Genomic DNA, 10,421 nt, shown 5'->3' on the forward strand with positions numbered 1-10,421 from the left:
TGTTGTGGGCATGGGATGGGCAGGTAAGGACATTCCTGTAGGAGGGGAGTACGACTGGGGAGGTGGATAAGTCTGGGTCAGGGAGGCCTTCCCGGGCAGAGGGAACAGTGTGAACAAAGGCATGGAGGCACCAAGCAGCACAGAGAGGCTCAGAGCTGCTGAAATGGCAAGTTCAGGACAGCGAAGGCCAGGAGGTATGACTGGAGGAGTCAGCACGGGCAGCATCAGAGCTTCCTTGTAGGCCACTGGAAGTTCAGCTGTTGCCCTGGCGAGCCCATGTGGAGTTCAGGCAGGATGATGGCTGGAGGCCATTGCCATGGTGATGAGAACCTAAAACAAGGAGATGCTGGGATGGAGGGGGCGCCTGTGTTGTATTTCAGGCTCCAGTCCTATCAAAGACCTCAGATCCCCTCCATCCTCCCTACCTTTCTCACGATGCTGTGTCTTTGGTCCTTCTGGCTCCTCTTCCTAAACTCCTCCACCCTGCTTGACCACTCGATTCTGCCTCACTCGCCCCTGCCTCACTCGCCCTTCAAAGCCCAGCTCAAGCTCCACCTCCTATGATAGGCTTTCTCTAACTTCCCACAATCAGATGAGTAATGACATCATCCTCAGTGTCCCAGGGACACTCCCTGGGATGTTCCCACTGGTCCAAGAGCCCCTTAAGAGTTGGGGCAATGTTTCCATTTCCTGTCCTCTGTGCCCAGCACCACACTTCTCGGCCCACAGATGTGATCCAAAACACTGGGTAAAGAAGAGATGAAAATGACTTCTTGTTAAGGGTTGACTTGGAGACAGGGACCCTACCCCTTGTCTGTGACTCTGGTGGCTGACAGAGCCGGGTACGGAGTAGAGAATGATGAAACAGGAATCGATTGCCCATCACAGTGTGGGCTGATTAAAGGAGCGTGGTCTCAGGTTTTCTTAGTGAAATTGCATGATGCCTCTACCAATATAGCTTCTAGTGTAGATGAGCTCAGAGTTGTCAGGGGTCCAACACCAGCATATTCATCACTTACACCACAGTCTAATGCAGGTGTTCCTGACCGGGCAAGCAACCTGTCCTCTGGCCACTGGGGCCCTTTCCATCTGTGGTTCTTCATCCTCAGAGTGCTCTCTCAGTTAGCCAATGGATGATGAAAAAGCTTGCAGGAGCTCACGGGAGGGGAGCACAGGTTGGGCCCAAGAAATGGGACTCTCTATTTTGCTTACAATCCTTTGGTCAGAACTCAATCATTCAGTCACTCAAAACTGGGAAGCAGGAACATCTGGTCTACCTGCCTGGCCCTGAAGAAAAAGAAAAGCGTGCTGATGAACACACAGCAGCGTCTACAACAGGCAAGTAACTTAACCTCTCTGAGTTAGTCTCTGCTGTAAATGGGGAGTAATCACACCCACTTCCTCGGTCATTGTGAGGGTTCATTGTGCTAAGACATAGAACGTGCTTTCCACAGGAACTGGCAGCTTGGGAAATGTTAGCTTGATCTCCATTTTTCTTTTTTAAAAAATAATTTTGTTTTTAAAATTATTTTTGGCAGTGCTGGTGCTTTGTTGCTGCAAGGGCTCGTCTCTAGATGCAGTGCGTCGGCTTCTCACGCTGCGGCTTCTCTTTTTGCAGAGCGTGGACTCCAGGGCACACGGGGTTCAGTAGCTGTGGCTCCAGAGCCCTACAGCACAGGATGGGTAGTTGTGGCTCATGGGCTTCATTGCTCTGGGGCATGTGGGATCTTCCTGGATCAGGGATTGAATCTGTGTCTCCTGCACTGGCAGGCAGATTTTTTTTTTTTTTTTTCACCACTGAGCTACCAGGGAAGCCCTCACCATCCTTCTTAGACTGCTGTTATCAAGCCTGGGCTCAGCACCATCATGTGGGAATCGAAAGCATCATTGTCTCTAGCAGCATCTCAGAGAATCTCCCCTCTCTAGACCAGGAAGAAACCCCACAGACCCCCTTTCCACAGGCTGTCTGAGACCAAGCTCTCTCATCTTCCCCAGACTAGACGTAGAAGCAACATAGAGCAAGGGGCTCTGAGAGCTTGCGTTAACCTCCGGCCTTGGACCAGGCTGTGTGTTCTTGGCCTGCAGGTGTCTCCTAGTCATAGCCTGTCCCCTGAGCCCTGGCAAGTGTTGTCATTGTCATTCAAAATACCCTGAAAAATAAACTTTATTGAATCCATTTCCACCCTGAATGGAAACACACAAGTCTGTCTCTTTCAACAGAAAAGCTTTCAGAAGGTCCCCCCCCCCATCAAATTCCTCCTTCTTTAAATAAAAGACTCCCTTTTCTCCCCCTCTTTCTCCCTCAGCAGCGTTGTTCAGCAGGCGGTATTATGCGGAGGTTTTTCTACAGCAGAAGCCTTTGGTGACCCTCGTCTTAAGGAACTGCTTAAGCATTCAATAATAGCCCATACAGTGGCTCTCTAAAAATAAACATCTGCTTACAAAGAATTTAACCTGGGGACGTCACATTTTAGAGGCGAGGGCATTCTTAATGGACTCTCAGTGCAGAGCCGAAAAGGAGTCCATTGCAGCTGAAAACTGACATCCTCTCATTGTCATGATACCAGGGATGTTGTTAACAGCTGGGCCAGATGGACTCCAAAGGGTGGTGGTGATGGCGGCTCGCCAGGAGCTGGGAAAGAAAAGGAGCACCCCCGGCCTGAATTCTTGGGGAAAATCTGCTCGGTAAAGCCATCTCCTCCTCTGTGTGGGGTGCCTGGGACAGATTCTCTAGTTGTTGGACCTTCCTTGGCCCAGCCATGAAGAGGGGGGGGGGGGTCTCCTGCATTGCAGGCAGATTCTTTACCAGCTGAGCCATGAGGGAAGCCATGTTATTGATACCGATTGAAAAGATGAAATGCCCTGTGCTGGGTCCCAGGAGGCAGAACTGGGAAGCACCCAAGAGCATGGTTTGTTCTTGTTGTTAAGTCACTAAGTCATGTCCTACTCTTTGCAACCCCACCAGCTTTCACACGCCAGGCTTCCCTGTCCTTCACTGTCTCTTAGAGTTTGCTCAAATTCATGTCCATTGAATCAGTGATGCTGTCTAACCATCTCATCCTCTGTTACCTTCTTTCTCTTTTGCCCTTAATCTCTCCCAGCATCAGGGTCTTTTCCATTGAGCCAGCTGTTTGCATCAGGTGGCCAAAGTATTGGAGCTTCAGCCTCAGCATCAGAGCCTGGTTGGAAAGACCCAAACATTTGGTGGGATTTGTTTGAAGTCAGTTTGAACAACTGATGTTACAAGTGTTGTTTCTCAGGTTCTGCCCACCACAGCCTGGTGAGAATGTGACCTGGTTTCTGAGATGAGGAAGCCGTGGCTCTGAACTGGGATTATGTCACCCAGGCTGTAGGGTAAGAGGAGTTTCATACGAGTCCCGTAGAGTCCACTGACTCAGAATTTCTTTCCTGTAACGCACAACCTGAAAAGAATAACCAGTAGCCTGTTCTGTTGGACTGCTCATCAGCATAAATGCCATCAGTTTACAAGGCACAAAATGCTTAAGTGATACATGGGTCAGGTGAGGGGAGGTAGCCATGATGAGGTCTCTGCTCAGTTGTGAAGCTCCAGGTGGTTGACCAGTTAGAGGGCCAGGCAAGGACAAGTGTTGGTGATGGTAGGGAAAGACTGGGAGTTTCATACCTAGATTTTGCAGCCATTTGGGAAAACAGTCTGGCAGTTTCTCAAACGGTTAAACATAGAGTTATGATATGATCCCTGTAGTCCCTTGGATGGCAAGGAGATCAAACCAGTCGACCCCTAAAGGAAATTAAGCCTGAATGTTCGTTAGAAGTACTGATGCTGAAGCTCCAATACTTTGGCCACCCGATGCGAAGAACCAACTCATTGGAAAAGACCTTGATGCCGGGAAAGCTTGAAAGCAAAAAGAGAAGGGGGCAACAGAGGATAAGATGGTTGGAAGGCATCATTGACTCAATGAACTTGAGTCTGAGCAAACTCAGGGAGATAGCAAAGGACAGGGGAGCCTAGTGTGCTGCAGTCCATGGGGTTGCAAAGAGTTGGACACAACCAAGCTACTAAATGACAATGACATGATCCAACAATTCCACTCCTAGGTATAGACACCCAAGTGTAATGAAAATGTGTCCATGTAAGAACCTGTATACAAGTGTTCACAGCAGCATTGCTCATAATAACCAAAAAGGGGGAACAACCCAAATGCTCATCAATAGGCGAATGGATAAACAAAATGAGACATGCCTGTGTGAGTTCTCCAGTTCTACTGGAGTGGGTAGCCACTCCCTTCTCCAGAGGATCTTCCTGACCCAGGGATTGAACACAGGTTTCCTGCATTGTACGCGGATTCTTTACCATCTGATCCACCAGGGTCTGCATTGCGGGGGAATATTACTCACCCATAAAAAGGACAAAGCACTGATATGCTACATCGTGGAGGCGTCTTGAAAACTCCTTAGGTTAGATGACAGAAGCAAATCACATAAGACAGTATATCGAGTGACTCCTTTTCTATAAAATGAGCACACTAGACAATTAGAGATAGGAGTACAGAGATAGGAAAAAGATGAGAGTCTGCTTGGATTTAGGGGAAGAGGGGGATGAGGGCAACCCTAAAGGGTACAGAGTTTGTTTTTTGAGGTGATGAAAATGTTCAAAATTGATTGTGATGATAACTGCACTCATCTGAGAATATACTAAAAATTGTGGACTTGTACAGTTTAAATAGGTCAGTTGTATAGTTTGTGATCCTGTTTCAACAAAACTGTTATAAAAAGAGGAGTTGGAGAGGGTGGGTGCCTAAAAAAGAAGATTGGGGTGCCATTTCCAGAAGACTAGGAAGTAGATGCTGGGCAGACACAAGCAGTCAATGTCCACTTTTGCTCGGCTTTTTAATCATGCATGGGCTTCCCTCATAGCTCAGTTGGTAAAGAATCCGCCTGTAATGCAGGAGACCCCTGTTCGATTCCTGGGTCAGGAAGATCCACTGGCGAAGGGATAGGCTACCCACTTCAGTATTCTTGGGCTTCCCTGGTGACTCACCTGATAAAGAATTGGCCTGCAGTGTGGCAGGTCTGGGTTCGATCCCTGGGTTGGGAAGATCCCCTGGAGAAGGGAAAGACTACCCATTCTAATATTCTGGCCTGGAGCATTCCATGGACTATATAGTCCACAGGGTCGCAAAGAGTCAGACATTACTGAGTGACTTTCACTCACTTCACTTAATCATGCATAAGGATTAAAGGATGACACAAGCAAAGGAGCCTCTCATTTTTATTTATTTTTGGCCGTCCTGGGTCTTCGATGCTGCATGCGGTCTTTATCTAGCTGCTCAGGCTTCTCATTGTGATGGCTTCTCTTGCTGCACAGCGTGGGCTCCAGGGCACAGAGCTCAGCAGTTGCGCTCCCAGGCTCTAGAGCACATGATCTGCAGTTGTGCACAGGCCTCGTTGCCCTGTAGCATGTGGGATCTTCCTGGATCAGGGATTGAACCCATGTCCCCCTGTGTTGGCAGGCGAATTCTTTACCACTGGATCACCAGGGAAGTCCTCCTTCCTGCTTTGAAGTCGGAAACTGATGTAGGCCAGCATTTGTGGGAGGCAGAAAGCAGGTGAGACGTGTCCCATGGTCAACAACTTGGAGGGATGCTGGGGTCCTGTAAGAGATCTTTCCCATCTCTCACGTGTATGCTGTGAGCCTGGCTGAGACACTCCTCCCCGCTCACCAGTGAGTGTCTGGTGTGGTCAGTTTTATAAGGAACCCGTTTGGAAAACATTTGAGCCTGTTATCATCTGAGGCCCCAGAACTTGATTCAGATAGTGAAGGACAGGGAAGCCCGGTGTGCTGCAGTTCATGGGGTCGCAAAGAGTCAGACACGACTGAGCAACTGGACAACAGCAGCAGCAATAGTCACACCTGAGATGCTGTTGATTCAATCTGAAGTCCTCATTGTGTTGACCTGGCCCCTTTCAGCCTGCCTTTCGGCCAGCAGCTCTTACACAGTACTCCAAGGCTACTTGGGCATGGGCACCAGGAGGCTGGGCACGGCTGGGAAGGCCTCTTGTGTGTCACAGAGCAGGCCAGTGTGACTGTGTGGCCTGGGGGGTCTTGCTCTGCCATGGAAGCACCAAGCCCTGACTATTCCCACGGGAGAGACTTCACGCTGCTGAAGCCCGAGCCAGCCTCAGACAGCGGGGGGCCCTGGTCTCTGACATGGGGTCCCTTCCAGTGGCTCCCCGCCAGGTCCCCTGCTCAACCTCTTCAGGACCACTCACTTGACCTTTCTGAAGACATGCTTCTTCTTATGAAATGGACTCATACTGCCTATTTCCTGATTGACAGAGTTGTTTAAGCAAGATTTGTTTTGTGAGAACACCTGGCAGGGTAGCTCAGAGTAAATAAATAGATGCTCATTAAAACTTTTCATCATCGTCATCCAGGAAGGGGCGATCAGCCCTTTCCAGGTCACTCAGGCAGACAGAGTCGTCTGCAGAGTGTCATGTGCTATATCCTTCTCGTGCTTCCTGGAATTGGGAAATGGCATTCCCCCGTGTTTTCTGGAGGAAACCGAGGTGTGTCCTGATGACTCGGCTGGGGTCAAGGTCCCCTCCAAGGATAGTTTTCAGCCCAGATGGCTCAGAGTCTTGTCTTTTTCCCTGGTGAGCCCCCGAATTCCCCCGAGGTGAGCCTGGCACTGCTTCAGCAGGAGACCTGGCAGGGCGTTAATGAGGGGCCTGTTTAAAAGCCAGAAAACATCGCCCCCCAGACATTCGCCTGATATATTCATGCCATAGGTCATTGGCTGGGGTGCCCTAATTAACGGGATCTGCCTGTCGGGCCTGGTTTGAGGGCGGTGTGAGTCTGTGGAGATGCTCACTGCTTCTGTCAGACTAGGCAGAGATGATGGGAGAATGAACTCTGGGAGGATGAGCCCTGGGCTGCTGGCCCAGCAGAGGGCAGGGGCCTGGGGGCCAGTCCCTGGAGCCAGTCGAGGAGTGGCCCGTGCCCAGCTGACAGCCCCAGTTGCCAAGTAGGTGTTTTGGTGTCATTAGGAGAGAGGAATATATTGAGGGCTTACTATTTGCCTGGCACAGGGCTATATGCTGGGGAACCAGTAGCGGGGAAAGTGGGCAGAAATCCCTGCCCTTGTTTAGCCTGCAGTTTGTTGCAGAAACAAGCCACTAAGAAAACCAATCATAGAGGGTGGTGGAGGGTCATACGTGCTTCTGGGGAAAATCAAGCAGGACTGGGCGTGGATGGCGAGGGTAGTGCTGCAAGGAGGGGGTGGGTAGGACCATGGCTCCTGGTCCACGAGGGATGGGTGGCCAAGGGGGCAATGGGCACCAGTTGACAGGCTGTGGGGTGGCGGCTTGGTGAAACCAGAGGAAAGCAGAGCCTCTGGAAGAAGGATGTGAGTGCTCGTGTTAACAATAGGCCTTGAATCTGGACGTTGGATGGCTCCTCCGATGAAGTTTCCGACTCAATTGCACGGATGCATTGAAGGGCAAAAACTAGACTCCGTTTTGCAACATCCGCCTGCATGTCCCACGGAGGCTCCTTTCCAGGGTGCAGGCCAGGCAGTAAGAATTCATTCAAATGAATGTGGTTTTTATCTTGTGATAAGCAACGTGAACTGTGCTGCATTTGGGGCTGTTAAAAGCGTTCATTTGGTAAACACGCACATTTGCTGTGTATCACAGATTTTGTGGCCATTGTAGCATTTCTACATTTCTGGCCCTCTCTTGACTTCTGAAAAAGTAACTCTGATCCCTGAGCTGGCCATTCAGCATGGATTAAACATTTCTTTTTCTGGTTCTCTAATTGTCTTTTTCTTTTTTTAATATCAGCTTGGTTGAGTAGAATCCACATACCATACAATTCACCCATTAAAAGTACAAATTCTATGGCTCTTATTATATTCACAGAGGTATGCAACCATTACAATTTTAAAACATTTTCATCATCCCAGAAGAAATCCTACGCTCATTAGCAGTCATTCTCTGGATTAAATGCTTTTTTCTTTTCTCCAGTAATCTTGGGCTTCCTTTGTGGCTCAGCTGGTAAAGAAGCTGCCCGCAACGCGTGAGACCTGGGTTTGATCCCTGGGTTGGGAAGATCCCCTGGGGAAGGGAAAGGCTACCCACTCCAGTATTCTGGTCTGGAGAATTCCATGGACTGTATAGTCCATGGGGTCGCAAAGAGTTGGACACGACTGAGCGACTTTCACTTCACTTTTCTTTTTTTTAAATTAGGTATCTTTTCCCCCCTAATATTTTGGCCGGGTCTTGCAGCATGTGGTATCTTAATTTCCTGTAAGTAACAACAGTAATAGTACTATAATGAACAGCACAGGGAATATTTGAACCCATGTCCCCTGCATTGGCAGTGCAGAATTTTAGCCAGTGGACTGCCAGGGAAGTCACTTAAACACTTCATGATTGCTGACTTCATGCCCAGCATCATCCCAGGTGCCAGAGGTAGGGCAGTGAGTAAGCAAACAAGAAGATATGCTCTCCTGGAACTTGTGGTCACAATGGGTAGAGACAGACAAGGAAAATACGCTGTAGGTCAGATGGTAGTATGTGCTGTGAAGACAAAGTGGAGACGGGGGACAGAGAGTTGGGGAGTAAGACAGAGCCTGGGAGGGGAAATGGGGAGCGTGGTAGAGGGAATAGGACCTGGGGGTTCCTGCCCTGGAGCCCGTGGGGATGAGAAGTGCCATGGGAACTCAGATGCCTTGGGGTGGCCAGATGTGACCCAAAGGAGAGACCAAAATCATGGTCCTCCCCATCCCCTCTCTGCAGCACTACCCCTGCCATCCACGCCTGGTCCTGCTTGATTTTTCCCAGCAGCATGTGTGACCCTCCACCACCCTCTTTGCAGGTGCCTTGGAGTGGCCTGATGTAACCCAAAGGAGAGGCGTTGTGTTATTTGTCCCCAAGACCTCCAGGCACGTGGTGGTAGTGAGGCACTGCGTGGTGGAGGTTGTGGTGTAGGGCCTAAGGGTCTGCCAGGGGCTGCCTGGTTCCCCGGGGCTCTCTCTTCACCCCTGCTAAGGGTGCCCTGGGAAGCCCAAGGCAGGAAGACTTCGTCAGAGTCGACAGAACTGCTAGGCTTGGTTTGGGTTTGTGATGGTGAGGGGAGGTAGAGAAGACCCATGTCCACTGCCTGGCTGAAGGCTCGCTGTGTCTCCCTCCTCCTGAGGCCATTCTCTGGCCCCCGGGGCAGTGGAACCACCAGGGTGCTAGTGGCCTGATTTTAATTCTTAGCCAACGAGGAAGGGCAGTCAGTGGATAAATGCCCCAGTTCGTTTGGTTCTGGGGGAGAGGTTTTGGGGCGTGATCTACGAAGGCTCTCCCGGGACCCCGGAGCCACGCTTTGTAGGTTCTCCTCCCATCCAGTGTCCCTTTCTCATAACCCACGTGTTTTTCCTGGGATCATCTCTCAAATAAACTACTAGCACCTAAATCCTTGTCTCAGGCTCTGCTTTGCAGAAGCCCAAACTAAGATGGGGGAGAGGCAGTCGATCCACATCATTGCATTCAACCCACAGGCTTCCACCAGTTGACAAATGCTGCCGGTGGGGGCGTGTGGAAAGTGATGTTAGGTGACTCTGGGTCTCTCCCACCCCGAGCTTCGTGGGGGACCTGGTGCAGATAGTCTCTGAGTGCCTTTCACTCCCACCTCAACTTGCCCTGTATGCCAGGGCCATCAGCCCTCCTCAGTCTCTGGATGGTCTGAGTTCTTGTCCAAGTTCCTGGTCAAGAGCTCAAAGTTCATAAAGAAACAGGGTCAGAAAAGATCACAAGCATTAGAAAGTGAGATTCAAATCTCACTTCCAGCCTTTCAAGAAACACCACCTTTGCAAGCATCCAGCCATGAGACCTGGGCAGGGCTCCAAGGCCTCTCTGAGCTGTGCTCCCTTCTTCTGTGGAATGGGCGTGACCCTCCCCATCACAGCCTGCTGTCGTCTCATTGCAGCAGTCTGCAATCAGCAAATCCCACTGATGGGCAGTGCATGGCCTGTGGCGATGGTCATCCTCAGTGAGAACCCAAGGTCCTGAGTGTGAGGTCATGGGGGTGAGCTAGAATTAAGTTCCCACATCCCAGATTTCCAGCATCTCAAATAGTTAAACCATGGATTCACTCATTCAATGCTTTTTCTTCTCTTTTGCATGAAAGAAAAGAAAAAAATTGAAGTCACCCAGTCGTGTCCGACTCTTAGCATCCCTGTGGACTGTCATCCTACCAGGCTCCTCCATCCATGGAATTTTCCAAGCAAAAGTACTGGAGTGAGTCACCATTTCCTTCTCCAGAGGATCTTTCTGACCCAAGGATCAAACCCAGGTCTCCTGCATAGCAGGAGCACAGCTTTACTGTCTGAGCCACCAGGGAAGCTCTCTTGCGTGAGGGCTCCCAAATTCCCAGTCTGGCCCACGAAACT

The sequence above is a fragment of the Ovis aries genome, chromosome 18 (assembly GCF_016772045.2).
Source record: "Ovis aries strain OAR_USU_Benz2616 breed Rambouillet chromosome 18, ARS-UI_Ramb_v3.0, whole genome shotgun sequence".
NCBI classification, from domain to species: Eukaryota; Metazoa; Chordata; class Mammalia; order Artiodactyla; family Bovidae; genus Ovis; species Ovis aries.